This window comes from Carassius carassius, chromosome 45 (assembly GCF_963082965.1).
Source record: "Carassius carassius chromosome 45, fCarCar2.1, whole genome shotgun sequence".
Taxonomy (NCBI): domain Eukaryota; kingdom Metazoa; phylum Chordata; class Actinopteri; order Cypriniformes; family Cyprinidae; genus Carassius; species Carassius carassius.
In genome coordinates, this window is record NC_081799.1 from 5,790,685 (window position 1) to 5,804,991 (window position 14,307).

Genomic DNA, 14,307 nt, shown 5'->3' on the forward strand with positions numbered 1-14,307 from the left:
TCAGCATGCTTTTAGAAAAAGCTCCACTCCACATGTACAGATTTAGCACAAATGACAGATGATTGGATCGAGGGTTGGATTAAAAAAAGATAATGTCTTATACAGCTGCATTTGACCTTATTGATCATAAGCTTCTTTTGGTAAATTGGAGAGTTATAGATTTAGACTATCAGTAATTGCTTGGATGGAAAGCTATTTGGATAATAGACCACTGAGGTTTTTTTTTAAAGGAAGTTATTCGTATAGATGGCGAATTGAATGTGGAGATCAACAAGAGTTCTATTTAGGACCACTTTTGTATTCCATTTTTACAAATGATTTATATCTGGTATTAAAAAGTGCAAAATTAACAATGTATGCAGACAATACAGCAGTTTATGCATCTGCACAAATGTCGGTTGAATTGATGGCTGTTTTGAATGAGGAGCTGGAGAGTATAGAAAATTGGGTTTTAGAAAACAAGTTGATACTAAATACATCTAAAACAAAGAGCATGGTATTTGGGTCTAATTATTCTCTATGGTCCAAACTGGAACTGAAATTATATATAAATAAAGCACTTATCCCGATAGTTCTTCTTCTCACAGCTGGACTGTTGTCAGATAATATGGGCTAATGCTACAAAAAAGGATTTGCAGAAACTCCAGTTGGTACAAAATAAGGCAGCAAGATAAATCCTCCAATGTCCGTATGGTACAAACATTAAAAGTATGCACTTTATCTTATATGGCTAAGAGTGGAAGATAAGATGATTGCTTCAGTATTGTTTTCAACATAGAAGGTTTTACGTTTTAAAAAACCAATGGATGAATATAATCAATTACAATCTAACGTTCAGTTACATGAATATGCTAGATGAGCAACAGAGGCTAGATTTCTACCCCCTAAAGCTAAAGCAAATTTTCTTAAATGTACAGTAACATTTAGGGCAATGAAATCATGAAATCTTTTACCATTGTCATTAATTAGGATTACACACACAAAAAAAAACTGATTTTAAAAGGCAGGTAAAGGCACACCTTGGAATTCTGTACTTATATGAGTTTTAGGTATAGGAATTAATTGAATGAGTAATACGTTTTTTATATAGCTCTAGATATTAGAAGGTGTGGAAGAAATGTTTATAGAGATGCTTTGGAATGTGGAGAATTTTATTTGCTTCTTTTTTCTTTATTTGTAATGTATGTAATAATGTATGAATGTTAAGTGTTGTGTGGATCCCAGGAAGACTAGCAATGCTTTAGGACATAGCTAATGGGGATCCAAATAAATAAACAAATAAATAAACATATATTAACCACATGACCTAAGGATGTCTAAAGATACCTGCATATATGTTGATGATGTTAACAATTTAAACAATATCTGTTTTATTTGTGTTTACCTGGAGAAATTTATATTTGTAAAAACAGGAGTGGCCCCAATACCAAGCCCTGGGGAACACCAAATGATTAATGAAGACACTTGATAATTTATAGCTACCACAAATTTTTGGTTTGACAGAAAATGGTGCTACTCCAATTATTCTGATGCATTGCCTCTATCTGTCAATTATAAATGAGTAAAAAACTGTGTCAAAAACCATGTTCAGAACAAATGTTGCAGTAGGTACATTTAAATGCCTTATGAGTAGTACATCAAAAATCTGTCCAATCAGATTACACCATAGATGAGACAATGAAGCAATCACAGGACTAATTAAATTTCAACACCAGTTTATTACTGTAGATCTTGAATGTTGTATAATGAAAACTGACATGTTTCATATCATTTTGTTTATTGAATTTACATCTTAAGATGTCTCAGAATAAGAAAGTTTTAAATTGTCAAGTCTAGACATCATTACTGTCTTGTTAATGTCTCTATAAAACTGCAGGTGTATTTGTCAAGACTTTCCTCAGTAATTATGGAAAACACTGCTGTCCTGTTATACAGCATCTTTGCATTCCAAAGCTCTTATGTAACATGTTTAATTCACTTGATGAAGATATACATTTTTGTTTATACTTCAGTTTATACCTACAATAACACACACACACACACACGTTTGTTTCTGTGAATTGTGGGGACTTTCCGTAGACTTGAATAACTTTTATACTGACCAAATTATATTTTCTATCCTCTAACCCAACCCTAAACCTACCTCTGTTTGCAGACATTTTCAGATAAACATAATTTTGTATTTGTGATATATTTTGTCCCTCGTCGTGGGACACACACAGGATGGTGTATATATATATATATATATATATATATATATATATATATATATATTATATATATATATATATATATATATATATTTTTTTTTTTTTTTTTTGTACCAATAGAGGTCAGCATCTCTCTTTCTAGAAATTTTCACATCTAACACCATTTATCTATCCATCTCTCTATCTCTCTATCTATTTTTTCATCCTTTCGTTCATTCATTCATACATTCAGGACTCAAATTAAACTAAAACAAGAAGAAATTTTGGCTGAAAAGACTTCTTGTATGCAGAAACCTCATCAAGCCACCCTCATTAAAAATTGGCTCTTTATCACTTCACATTTATGAAGAAAGAGATCTTTAGTCAGAAATATTGTATTTTAATTAGCTGAAGTGAACCTAATTATTTTGGAGGAACTCACGCATACTGTGGCATTGAGACAAAACCCCAGTTATAACACTACAATGTATTCATCACAAAATGATACATTTGTTTTTATTATATATGCAGTGTCAGATTATCACAAGTAATTAAAGAAATGAAAGAAAATATTGTGAATTGACTTATTTATTTTCTTGTGTAATAATGCACTATGCACGTCTTTACACAGAAAAGCATAAAATTCATTTTCCAATCAGACTGTCAAACTGTACATGTGATCACATTTTGTGTAATAATCACACATCTATTTAAATTGCAACATCAGCTCATTAGGACTTCCCAATAAAAACATAATAAAAAAACGACAACTGTGGAATAAACCTTTGGTAAATCTACAGTGTGGCCAAAAGTTTTGAGAATTACATAAATATTAGTTTTCAAAAAGTTTGCTGCTAAACTGCTTTTAGATCTTTGTTTCAGTTGTTTCTGTGATGTACTGAAATATAATTACAAGCACTTCATACGTTTCAAAGGCTTTTATTGACAATTACATGACATTTATGCAAAGAGTCAGTATTTGCAGTGTTGGCCCTTCTTTTTCAGGACCTCTGCAATTCGACTGGGCATGCTCTCAATCAACTTCTGGGCCAAATCCTGACTGATAGCAACCCATTCTTTCATAATCACTTCTCGGAGTTTGTCAGAATAAGTGGGTTTTTGTTTGTCCACCCGCCTCTTGAGGATTGACCACAAGTTCTCAATGGGATTAAGATCTGGGGAGTTTCCAGGCCATGGACCCAAAATTTCAACATTCTGGTCTCCGAGCCACTTAGTTATCACTTTTGCCTTATGGCACGGTGCTCCATCGTGCTGGAAAATGCATTGTTCTTCACCAAACTGTTGTTGGATTGTTGGAAGAAGTTGCTGTTGGAGGGTGTTTTGGTACCATTCTTTATTCATGGCTGTGTTTTTGGGCAGAATTGTGAGTGAGCCCACTCCCTTGGATCAGAAGCAACCCCACACATGAATGGTGTCAGGATGCTTGACTGTTGGCATTGACAGGACTGATGGTAGCGCTCACCTTTTCTTCTCCGGACAAGCCTCTTTCCAGATGCCTCAAACAATCGGAAGGGGCTTCTTCTGAGAATATGACTTTGCCCCAGTCCTCAGCAGTCATTCACTATACTTTCTGCAGAAGATCAATCTGTCCCTGATGTTTTTTTTTGGAGAGAAGTGGCTTCTTTGCTGCCCTTCTTGACACCAGGCCATCTTCCAAAAGTCTTGGCCTCACTGTGCGTGCAGATGCGCTCACACCTGCCTGCTGTCATTCCTGAGCAAGCTCTGCACTGGTGTCACTCCGATCCCGCAGCTGAATCCTCTTTAGGAGACGATCCTGGCGCTTGCTGGACTTTCTTGGATGCCCTGAAGCCTTCTTTACAAGAATTGAACCTCTTTCCTTGAAGTTCTTGATGATCCTATAAATTGTTGATTTAGGTGCAATCTTAGTAGCCACAATATCCTTGCCTGTGAAGCCATTTTTATGCAACGCAATGATGGCTGCACGTGTTTCTTTGCAGGTCACCATGGTTAACAATGGAAGAACAATGATTTCAAGCATCACCCTCCTTTTAACATGTCAAGTCTGCCATTCTAACCCAATCAGCCTGACATAATGATCTCCAGCCTTGTGCTCGTCAACATTCTCACCTGAGTTAACAAGACGATTACTGAAATGATCTCAGCAGGTCCTTTAATGACAGCAATGAAATGCAGTGGAAAGGTTTTTTTGGGATTAAGTTAATTTTCATGGCAAAGAAGGACTATGCAATTCATCTGACCACTCTTCATAACATTCTGGAGTATATGCAAATTGCTATTATAAAAACTTAAGCAGCAACTTTTCCAATTTCCAATATTTATGTCATTCTCAAAACTTTTGGCCACGACTGTATATATACCTGATACACCCAACAAAATAGAGGTTTACAGATGCCAGCTCAGTTTGCTTTATAATGTGGTACATGCATCAACATTGTGTATCACAGTGAGTAACTAAAATGTTAGTTTCTTACAGTTTTTCTCAGTCGCTTTGGTACATTTCTCGAATCATTCTTGACATTTGCAAAACAGTAAGTGTATTTCTCAAAACAACTCGTACAAATAGCAAAACACCATGGATTACCTGCAAAAGCCAGTCTCTTGCTCAAAATCCTTAGTTCATCTCTCAAAAATACATATCTATGTCAATGAACATGTCAGTGCCATCAAATGACAAGTCCTTGTGTCATTGTGTAAGGATAAGTCAAATTGCTTAGTCATGTTGTCAGTATAACAGTGTACTCTGGAGGGATGTTCTGATGTAAACTATGGCTACAGTTTTGATGACAATTATTGTAAATTGTAGGTTACACCTTAGTGGGAGTTTGATTGCAAGAGACTGCACAAGATTCACATTTATGCTTTTACTGTTTGTACTGTAATTTGTTGACAGACCATCTCATTGCGAAAGGAAAAGGAAAAGACAGCACTGCATAGTACAAAGAAAAAAAAAAGTAGAAATGTGAACATAGGACAGTCTCCTTAGGGAAAACTACATGCAGTGCTGTAGGAATCACAGTGCACTCTTCCTCCACTTCCTGACGTTCCGGTCTGTTGGGCCACAAATTCTCATCCACATCACAACAAATATCTTGTCTTGCGATGCAGCGTGGAAAGAATCTTTTAGAGTGTCTTATCCAGCCTCTGCAGGCATCTGCTGTGATGTCATCACATGCTGCATCCATGGCAGCCAGAAGGGTCATCTGTGTATGTGTTTTTTTTTATTAAAAAAACTGTAATAATGTTAATATGGTGAACATCTGATCTGGTGTCAGGTCTGGTGTCAAATCTACAGGTATGCTTGTATAGAAAATGGTTGTGTAACATGCTACAGAATTCACTCATGATCTCTCAAGATCATTTAAAATAAATGGTGCTGAACACTTACATGCCTTTTTTTTTTTTTTTAAATACAGTGTTTCTTTTTCAATGTGGTCTGTGGTGATCTGAAACCACAGGCATTTCAGCCTTTTTGTTTTATTTAGGACCTGGAATTTTTACACAAACAAACAGAACAAGTGATGTTCACAGCTATGCCTTCAAATTTAATATAGAATATTCACACAATCTAGTAATTAAAAGCCCATTTATGATGTTGATATATGTGTGCTTATATGATGCATTTGTTTCTGCTGATCTGAGCTGGTAATGTGCAACAACATTGAGGTAAACCTTTATCTCATGACTTTACAACAGTGTAAGTGCTAACAGTGAGGAAATCAAGTTAATTTTTTTCAGTCTTTGATCCATTTAACCACTTACTTATATAAAGTGTGCATTTCTTGCCAGATGTTGTTTGAGAAAAAAAAATGATGTGGTTACTGAAGATTTTACATTAGGTAACAAAATATTACATTATCTAAGCTTGCTGCAAGAGGTTGACTTTTCTCAGCCAAGCAGTTACGTTTAACCTGCTGGACTCTAGATGATTTTATTTTAGTGGATGTATAAAGTTTCAAGTTTTCAGGCAGCAACCACAGGTTTAGTTTTCCACTTGACGTTTGACATCCAGAAAATGTCACATTACCCTTTGTCTTAATTTTCAACAGTATTTCTATTGTTTCATGACTTAAAACATGGTGAAATACTTTGCTTTAACACATCTGTCTTTAAAACAAATGGCACTTGGTGGTTATGTAAGACAAAGACATTTACAGTTTTAGGTGTGTCTTTAGTTTCCAAATATTTTTTGGTCACACTGTATAAAAATAAAATAATGAAATGGTACCTGGTGCATTTTGATCTTCACTTTAAAGTTAGTAAAACTTATAGTGTCATATCAAGTTCACACCAATGAGGAAATGTACCAGGCGAATGTTAGATGACAGAAACATTTCACTTTTCTTTAAAATGTTTCATTAACTGTTTGTAAAGATGTTCAGTTTTTGAAACAGCTTACTAAATGTATGAACTCTTTAAAAGAACAGCACGTCAAAAAATGACTGTTTGACTTTATTTTGAAGTGCCCCTTTTATGGATTATGAAAGGTTCATATTTTGGTTTTGGGAGTCCCCAACAACAGGTTGGTGTGCATGCAAGGTCAAAAACACTTGCATTTTCTTATCATATGCATTTATTTCCACTTTACTTGCTCAACGATAAATTTTTCCAAACTGCTCCTTTGTGTGATGCTAATCTGCAGTGATTGGTCCGATTGGATCATGCCTGTAATGCATGATAAAGCACTGTCTGTGAGCAGCTGTGCTGCTTTGTGTACAGTGTTACTTGGAAAATAACAGCTATTTTTTACTACTCCAAAAGCTGCACCTACTGGCAAAGAATGAATTTGCATTTTCATTCAGACCAATGTGATAAGGCCCTCGCCGCCAGACTTTAAAATCTCTGCCTGGTGTGGAAGAGCACAGCTAAAGTGAGAGAAGGAGCCAGGAGACTGACAAGTAACATGTAACTAGAGGGTGTCTGCCCACTGACTGGCTACCGAGAGGGGCACAGTAGGCCGCAATGGCCCCCATGTAGATCTTCAGGGTGGAGTTGGTCAACCCTGTGGAGAGAACAGCCTGCAGGAACTCCAGAACTGTATATACCAGGCTGTTAACTGGGTCGAGCTGGCGGTCTCCGCACCAGGAGGTGAAAAGTTTCCACCTCAAAGCTCAAAGCGTACAGTTTCCTCCATCCTCAGAGAGTGTCTAATTCTTTTCCATTACCAGAGCCTGCTCAGGGCCCACCAGTGTGTGAAAGGCCCCGTTGAATTGAGGCGGAGAAGAACCAAACTGGATTCTGTGGCCTCTCACTACAATGTGCAGGACCCACTGAGACACGTTTTGCAGTAGTTTTCATGCTGCCAAATAGTCTACTAAGGGAATCAGCCTCTCGAGAGATCAGCCTCTTGATCTCTGGTGTCTTCAGAGCAGTTAGCTTGGTGCCCTGAACCGGCGCACCGGCAGGGGATGGCCGAACTAGCTGCTCTGGAAACCTCCATGGAGGTTGCGAGCCTCTTAGCACCGCTGCGTTTCCAGTTGGTAACTGAAAGAAACACTCGCCGGAGACCACTGCACCATCAAACACCAACAGGGTTGGCAGGTCGATCTCCTGAGACCGCTCTTCCCCAGAGGGAAGTACCCTCTGAGGTCCTGAGCCACAGCATCAGGACTCTCAAAGCTGAAGTCTCCTATTAAAAACGATGGTCCTCAGACCCACGTCATCTGTTAGGAAGACTAGACCAGAGCCTACTCGGGGCTGGACCAAATGAAGTGCACTTGGCAGGGGCTCCAACACCGCCTTGTGACCTCCAAAGGGAACCAGTCTCATGAGACTGGCCTCTGGTCCACCTAGAGCAGCTGTTCTAGCTGCTCTAGAGATCTCCGTAGAGGTAGCGAGCCTCTTACTACCACTATGTTTCCTGGTAGTAACTGAGAGATGCGCTCACCGGAGACCATTGCGCCCTGGAACACTGGCAAGGTAGGCAGATCAATCTCCAGAGGGCACTGGGAAGAGATGGGCACCGTGTAATGTGGTGTACACCACTCTCGCCAGAGGGAGCTATCCAGCGAGAATGATGGTCCGCAGAACCAAGTTCCGCTAGAAGCCTTTTTGCTTCTGACTCTAAACTCTGCAGAGTATGAGAAGTGACACCCCCAGAATGAGGGGCTGGAACACGGTAGGGTTAGAACTGCTCCCGCCCAGCAGCCCTTGCTGACCAGGAAGACAGGTAAACAAGTGCTCTCACTTGAGAAATAAACACATGTTAGGAAAAATTGTTAGCCTGAATGCAATGCAATGTAAGTCGCTTTGGATAAAAGCGTCTGCTAAATGCAAAATTTATTTAATTTATTTTTATTTAAAAACCAAAATGATGTAATATACACATGCCTCTGCAGCGTGCGAACGCTCAGTCACACAAACAACATCAGTCTCCTCAGAGAAAGATGGCCGCTGCAGCTCTCTCTCTCTCAGAACTTTCTTAACCAAGTGTTCAATGCATTTCGCTCTACAGCCCCGCACTTTCGCCACCGAGGAATCAAAGGTGGCGTTCACCCTCACGTTACTGTCGGGCAAGGCCGCCCTATGGGGGATGGCGGTGTGGGAGAATCAACATCCGTGTTGTGCCTCGTTCCACACCCTCTCAGAGGAAATGAGAAGGGTATTCGACCGTGCCGCGGCCGGCAGGGAAGTCGCTCATCAACTCTCTGAACTCCATCAAGGATCATCTTCGGTAACAGACTATTCCATCGAGTTCCGCACCCTGGCGGCCGAGTGCCAGTGGAACGAGGCTGCACAGTGGGATCGATTCCTGCATGGGTTATCCGACCGTGTTCAAAAGGAGATCTACCTCCTCGAGCTGCCCCCCACACTTAACGGACTCATAGACCTGGCTCTACGAGTGGATACATGGATTAACCGCCTGGGTCGCCAGCCCAGTCCAACATGACCAACCATCTCTCCTGTCAGGGGGTGCTCGAGTCGAGAGAACGCGGTCGGTCTCGTCGACGATCACGAGCCCATGCAGGTGGGTAGAGCTCGGCTGTCCCGGAGGGAGAGGGAACGGCGGAGGTCCCAAGGACTGTGCTTATACTGCGGAGGCTCAGCTCATAACATCTATTCATGCCCAGTTAAAAGAGCCAGCCCGGTAGTAAACTTGAGGCTACTATCGGGTGGGATCTCCGATGGGAAGTCCTCAACTACATCATCGACCCTCCTTCCGGTGAAACTGCGGTGGAGGAATCAATCTCACGAATGTCTCGCCCTTCTGGACTCCGGAGCCGAAGGTAATTTCATTGATTCTTCACTTGCACATCACTTGAACATTCCTTTCCTTCCTGTGTCTCTCCCCATCCATGTCACCACACTCAACGGCCAGGAACTGCCTCACGTCACTCACCATACTGAACCCATCACACTGCTCACGTCTGGAAACCATCCCGAAACCATATCCTTTTTTCTCATGGACTCCCCTGTTGATGGGCACTTTGAATACTTGATGATGCCGTTCGGGCTCTCCAACTCGCCCGGGATTTTCCAAGCGCTCGCTAATGACGTGTTGAGAGATATGGTAGATCAGTTTATATATGTTTACCTCGATGACATACTGATTTTTTCTTCATCTCTCCAGGAACACGTTCAACACGTCAGACGAGTGCTCCAGAGGTTACTTGAGAATGGGCTTTTTGTCAAGGCGGAGAAATGCATATTCCATGCACAGTCTGTTCCCTTCCAAGGATATATCGTCTCGTCCGAGGGAATACGAATGGACCCTGACAAGGTTAAGGCTGTGATAGATTGGCCATCCCCAGATTCCCGTAAGGACCTACAGCGGTTTCTGGGGTTCGCCAATTTCTATCGGCGTTTCATTCGCAATTTCAGCCAACTAGCCTTACCTCTGACAGCCTTGACCTCCCCCAGTACTCCGTTCAGGTGGTCTGCGTTCGCTAACCTCAAGAGCCACTTCGTTTCGGCTCCCATCTTTGTGGCCCTGATCCAACACGGCAGTTCGTGGTGGAGGTCGACGCGTCAGAGGTGGGGGTAGGAGCAGTGTTGTCCCAACGTGCTGCTTCGGACGATAAGGTACATCCTTGCGCGTTTTTCTCTCATCAACTATCTCCTGCTGAACGTAATTATGACATTGGCAATAGAGAGTTGTTGGCCGTCAAATTAGCATTAGAGGAGTGGCGTAACTGGCTGGAAGGTTCAGGGATTCCTTTTATTGTTTGGACCGATCATAAGAATTTAGAGTACATTAGAACTGCCAAGAGACTCAATTCCAGGCAGGCTCAGTGGGCACTTTTTTCGGTGACTCCCGAGTGTATTTTACCTGAGAAGTTAGTGGTCTCAGCACTCGTATGGGAGGTCGAGTCGAAGGTCAAGACGGCCTTACAAGGGGTAACGCCTCCGTCCGGTTGTCCACCGAAACCGTTTATTTGTGCTGGAGGAGTTAAGGTCCGAGGTTGTCCAGTGGGGTCATTGTTCTAATGTAGCTTGTCACCCAGGGATAAGTAGAACTAATGGGTTGGTTAGACAACGATTCTGGTGGCCACACTTTGTTCTTGCAGCTCGTGCATTTTCATGAATTGGTGTTCTTCCCAGGGTAAAAATCCTCAGAGATGGAATCGGATCTGTGCTATCTTTCCTCCAAGAGTGCCTGGACAGGCATCTGTCTGCCTCCACACCTTAGGTCTACGTAGCTGATATGGTGACAGACCAGTAGTTGGTAGATGGCTAAGAGGCACCCAAAGGATGCATCCTCTAAGGCTGCACCTCATCCCATCTTGGGATTTCTTTGTGGTCTTTCAGGCCTTGCAGAGATATTCAGTTGAGCCCCTTCAGTAAGTTGAACTAAGTGACCTCTTTATGAAGATGGCCTTCCTGACTTTGCTCACTTCTATCAAGAGGTTGGCGAGCTCCAAACCCTCTCCATTAGCGAATCATACCTTGAATTCGTACCGGCAAACTCTCACATTGTTCTGAGACCCCGGCCTGAGTGTTGTTCTCTGAGGAAATTTAGTTTGAAGGATGAAAATAACTATGTTTTTGCCAGCTATTTCATCTATGGAGCGCTGATTTCTGCTCATTCAAAATCGGACAACTATAACAAAAGAAGTAGCACTTTAAGATTGCATTTGTTTGAATGCATTATTGAGAGAGTGACTGTGTGTGAATAAGTGTTGTATCTGTTTAAATTATGCTTTCACTCGAGAATATTCAGTATCTTGAACGAACAAACAAATTCCTTGAGAGCTATAATTTATCCATTGCCATCATCATAACTTTCACATTCTTTCTGATTTGAGTGATCCATCTATATCAAGCTAGCTAAATATGCTGAACATGTAAATTCTTGCAAAATATGTAGTTATATTATGGATAATTAATAAATTATGCGTTTATTTAGCGCTTTATTGTGTATTGTTGTACACCCAAAGAGATTTACAATCATGTGGGGGGTCTCTCCTCAACCAACAGCAGTGTGCAGCATCCACTTGGATGATGCAATGGCAGCCACAGGACAACAGTGCCAGTGTGCTCACCACACACCAGCTACAGGAAAGCAGAGAGAGTCATAAAGCCAATCAAATGGTAGGGATTATTAGGAGGCCATGACTGATTAAGGCCAGGAGGGCAGTTTAGCCAGGACACTGTGGTTACACCCACTCTTTTACAAGAAGTGCCATGGAATTTTTTTTTAATGACCACAGAGTGTCAGGACCTAAGTTTAACGTCTCATCCGAAAGACGGTGCTTGTTGACACTATAGTGTCCCCGTCATCTGTGTATTAGGGTATTAGGTTCAATGTTACGCATATATAACTCCTGCCATTCATGTACTGTAGGTGGCTGGTATATAGGATGATGTCAGATTATATCATCCCCTTTGGACAATTACAATTCTGACTTTGACATCCTCATACATCACTGATGTTTTTGTGGTTGGTGAAGTATCCATCCTGAGCAGCTAAACTTGTTTGAGCTGTTTGCATGATACCAAAAACAGGAAATCTCACAGAAAAATCTGCATATCCATCATCATGTTTGCAGCCAGAATGATCTTACAACAATGAAATTCTGTTCACAGTTGTTTTCCATTTAAGTGAATGATACAAGCCGACTGACATGTAGGATTAAGTTGGTTTCACTGCAAAACTAGTTATACAAAGGAAATGTCTTTAATTTTTTTAAATGATGTCATAGACACTTGTGGCTGTTGGTTAATTAGGCTGGATAAATGAGGTTCAAGTTCTAAAACTTCTCAAAATACAATGTATTTCTTAATTAAAAATTCATACTAATTGTAAAAAAATACAGGTGTACAGGTGTATCTCAATAAATTATAATGTTGGGAAAAGTTTGTTTATTTCAGTAATTCAACTCAAATTGTGAAACTTGTGTATTAAATAAATTCAATGCACACAGACTGAAGTAGTTTAAGTCTTTGGTTCTTTTAATTGTGATGATTTTGGCTCACATTTAACAAAAACCCTATCAAACAAATTCACTCAATATTCTCAACTAATTAGAATATAGTGACATGCCAATCAGCTAATCAACTCAAAACACAAGGTTTCCTGAGCCTTCAAAAAGGTCTCTCAGTTTGGTTCACTAGGCTACACAATCATGGGGAACACTGCTGATCTGACAGTTGTCCAGAAGACAATCACTGACACCCTTCACAAGGAGGGTAAGCCACAAACATTCATTGCCAAAAAAGCTGGCTGTTCACAGAGTGCTGTATCCAAGCATGTTAACAGAGAGTTGAGTGGAAGGAAAAAGTGTGAAAGAAAAAGATGGACAACCAAACGAGAGAACCGCAGCCTTACGAGGATTGTCAAGGAAAATCGATTTAAGAATTTGAGTGAACTTCAGAAGGAATGGACTGAGGCTGGGGTCAAGGCATTAAGTGCCACCACACACAGATGTGTCAAGGAATTTGCCGAACCACAGACAATATCAGACGCGTCTTACCTGGGCTAAAGAGAAGAAGAACTGGACTGGGTTCCCTACGGGGTATTGTCAAAAGTAAATTGAGAAACAAGAGACCAAAAAATGCAGATGAGCTGAAGGCCACTGCCAAAGAAAGCTGGGCTTCCATACCACCTCAGCAGTGCCACAAACTGATCACCTCCATGCCACGCCGAATTGAGGCAGTAATTAAAGCAAAAGAAGCCCCTACCAAGTATTTAGTACGTGTACAGTAAATTAACATACTTTCCAGAAGGCTAACAATCCACTAAAAATGTTTTTTTTTAAATTGGTCTTATGAAGTATTCTAATTTGTTGAAATGATGAATTGGTGGGTTTTTGTTAAATGTGAGCCAAAATCATTTAATACATGAGTTTCACAATTTGAGTTGAATATCTGAAATAAACTTTTCCATGACATTCTAATTTTTTAAGATGCACCTGTACTTGTCATTTTTTTAAAGTGCCGGTACTGCCCATCACTGGTGGTAGATGACATCAAGTCAATTTAAGTGTTGTGTATTGCATTCCAAGAGTTGCACATTTTGTCCTTACGACACTCTGTATTATGGCACATGAGCAATAAGCTCATGTTACGTGTATACAAGTGATTAAGAAGAAAAATGTGATGTCAGTGTTTAAAACAGAACACAGTCATCTCATGAAGATATAACAAAACTGGCAACAAGGATAAGTGTAACGAATAAAAACTCCATAACTATGGGAAGAAGGAGGAGGGAACCGGCGGACAATCGAATAAAGACTTTAACAACAAAAAAAACACAAAACAGCGCAACAGCCCCTCGCGGACTGTCGCGCACAAATAAAAAGCAAACACAAACTAAAACCCAGGCCTGGTCCTCTCTCGTCCTTCACTGTTGTCGCTCCAGTTTTATATCCTTCCATCTCCTCCGTGGGACTCGAGACCGGTGGGTCGAACAGGTGTCATTCATCTCCAATCACTCCACCGGCCTCGCTCCTGTTCCCACGTCTCTCGGCCCCGCCCCACTCGTCACATACCCCCCTCGCAGGCCGGGGGGTACTCCCAAGACTGCGCTCTACACCCCCCCCCTCCCTCCAGAGGGACCGCTCACGGTGACCTGCGGGAACCTGGGGGTAGGACAGACGAGGTGAGAGAAAAGGAGATGGAAGGAGGAGCGACAGAGACGAGAGAGGGGAGAGAGGAGAAAAAAAAAAATTCCGGTTCC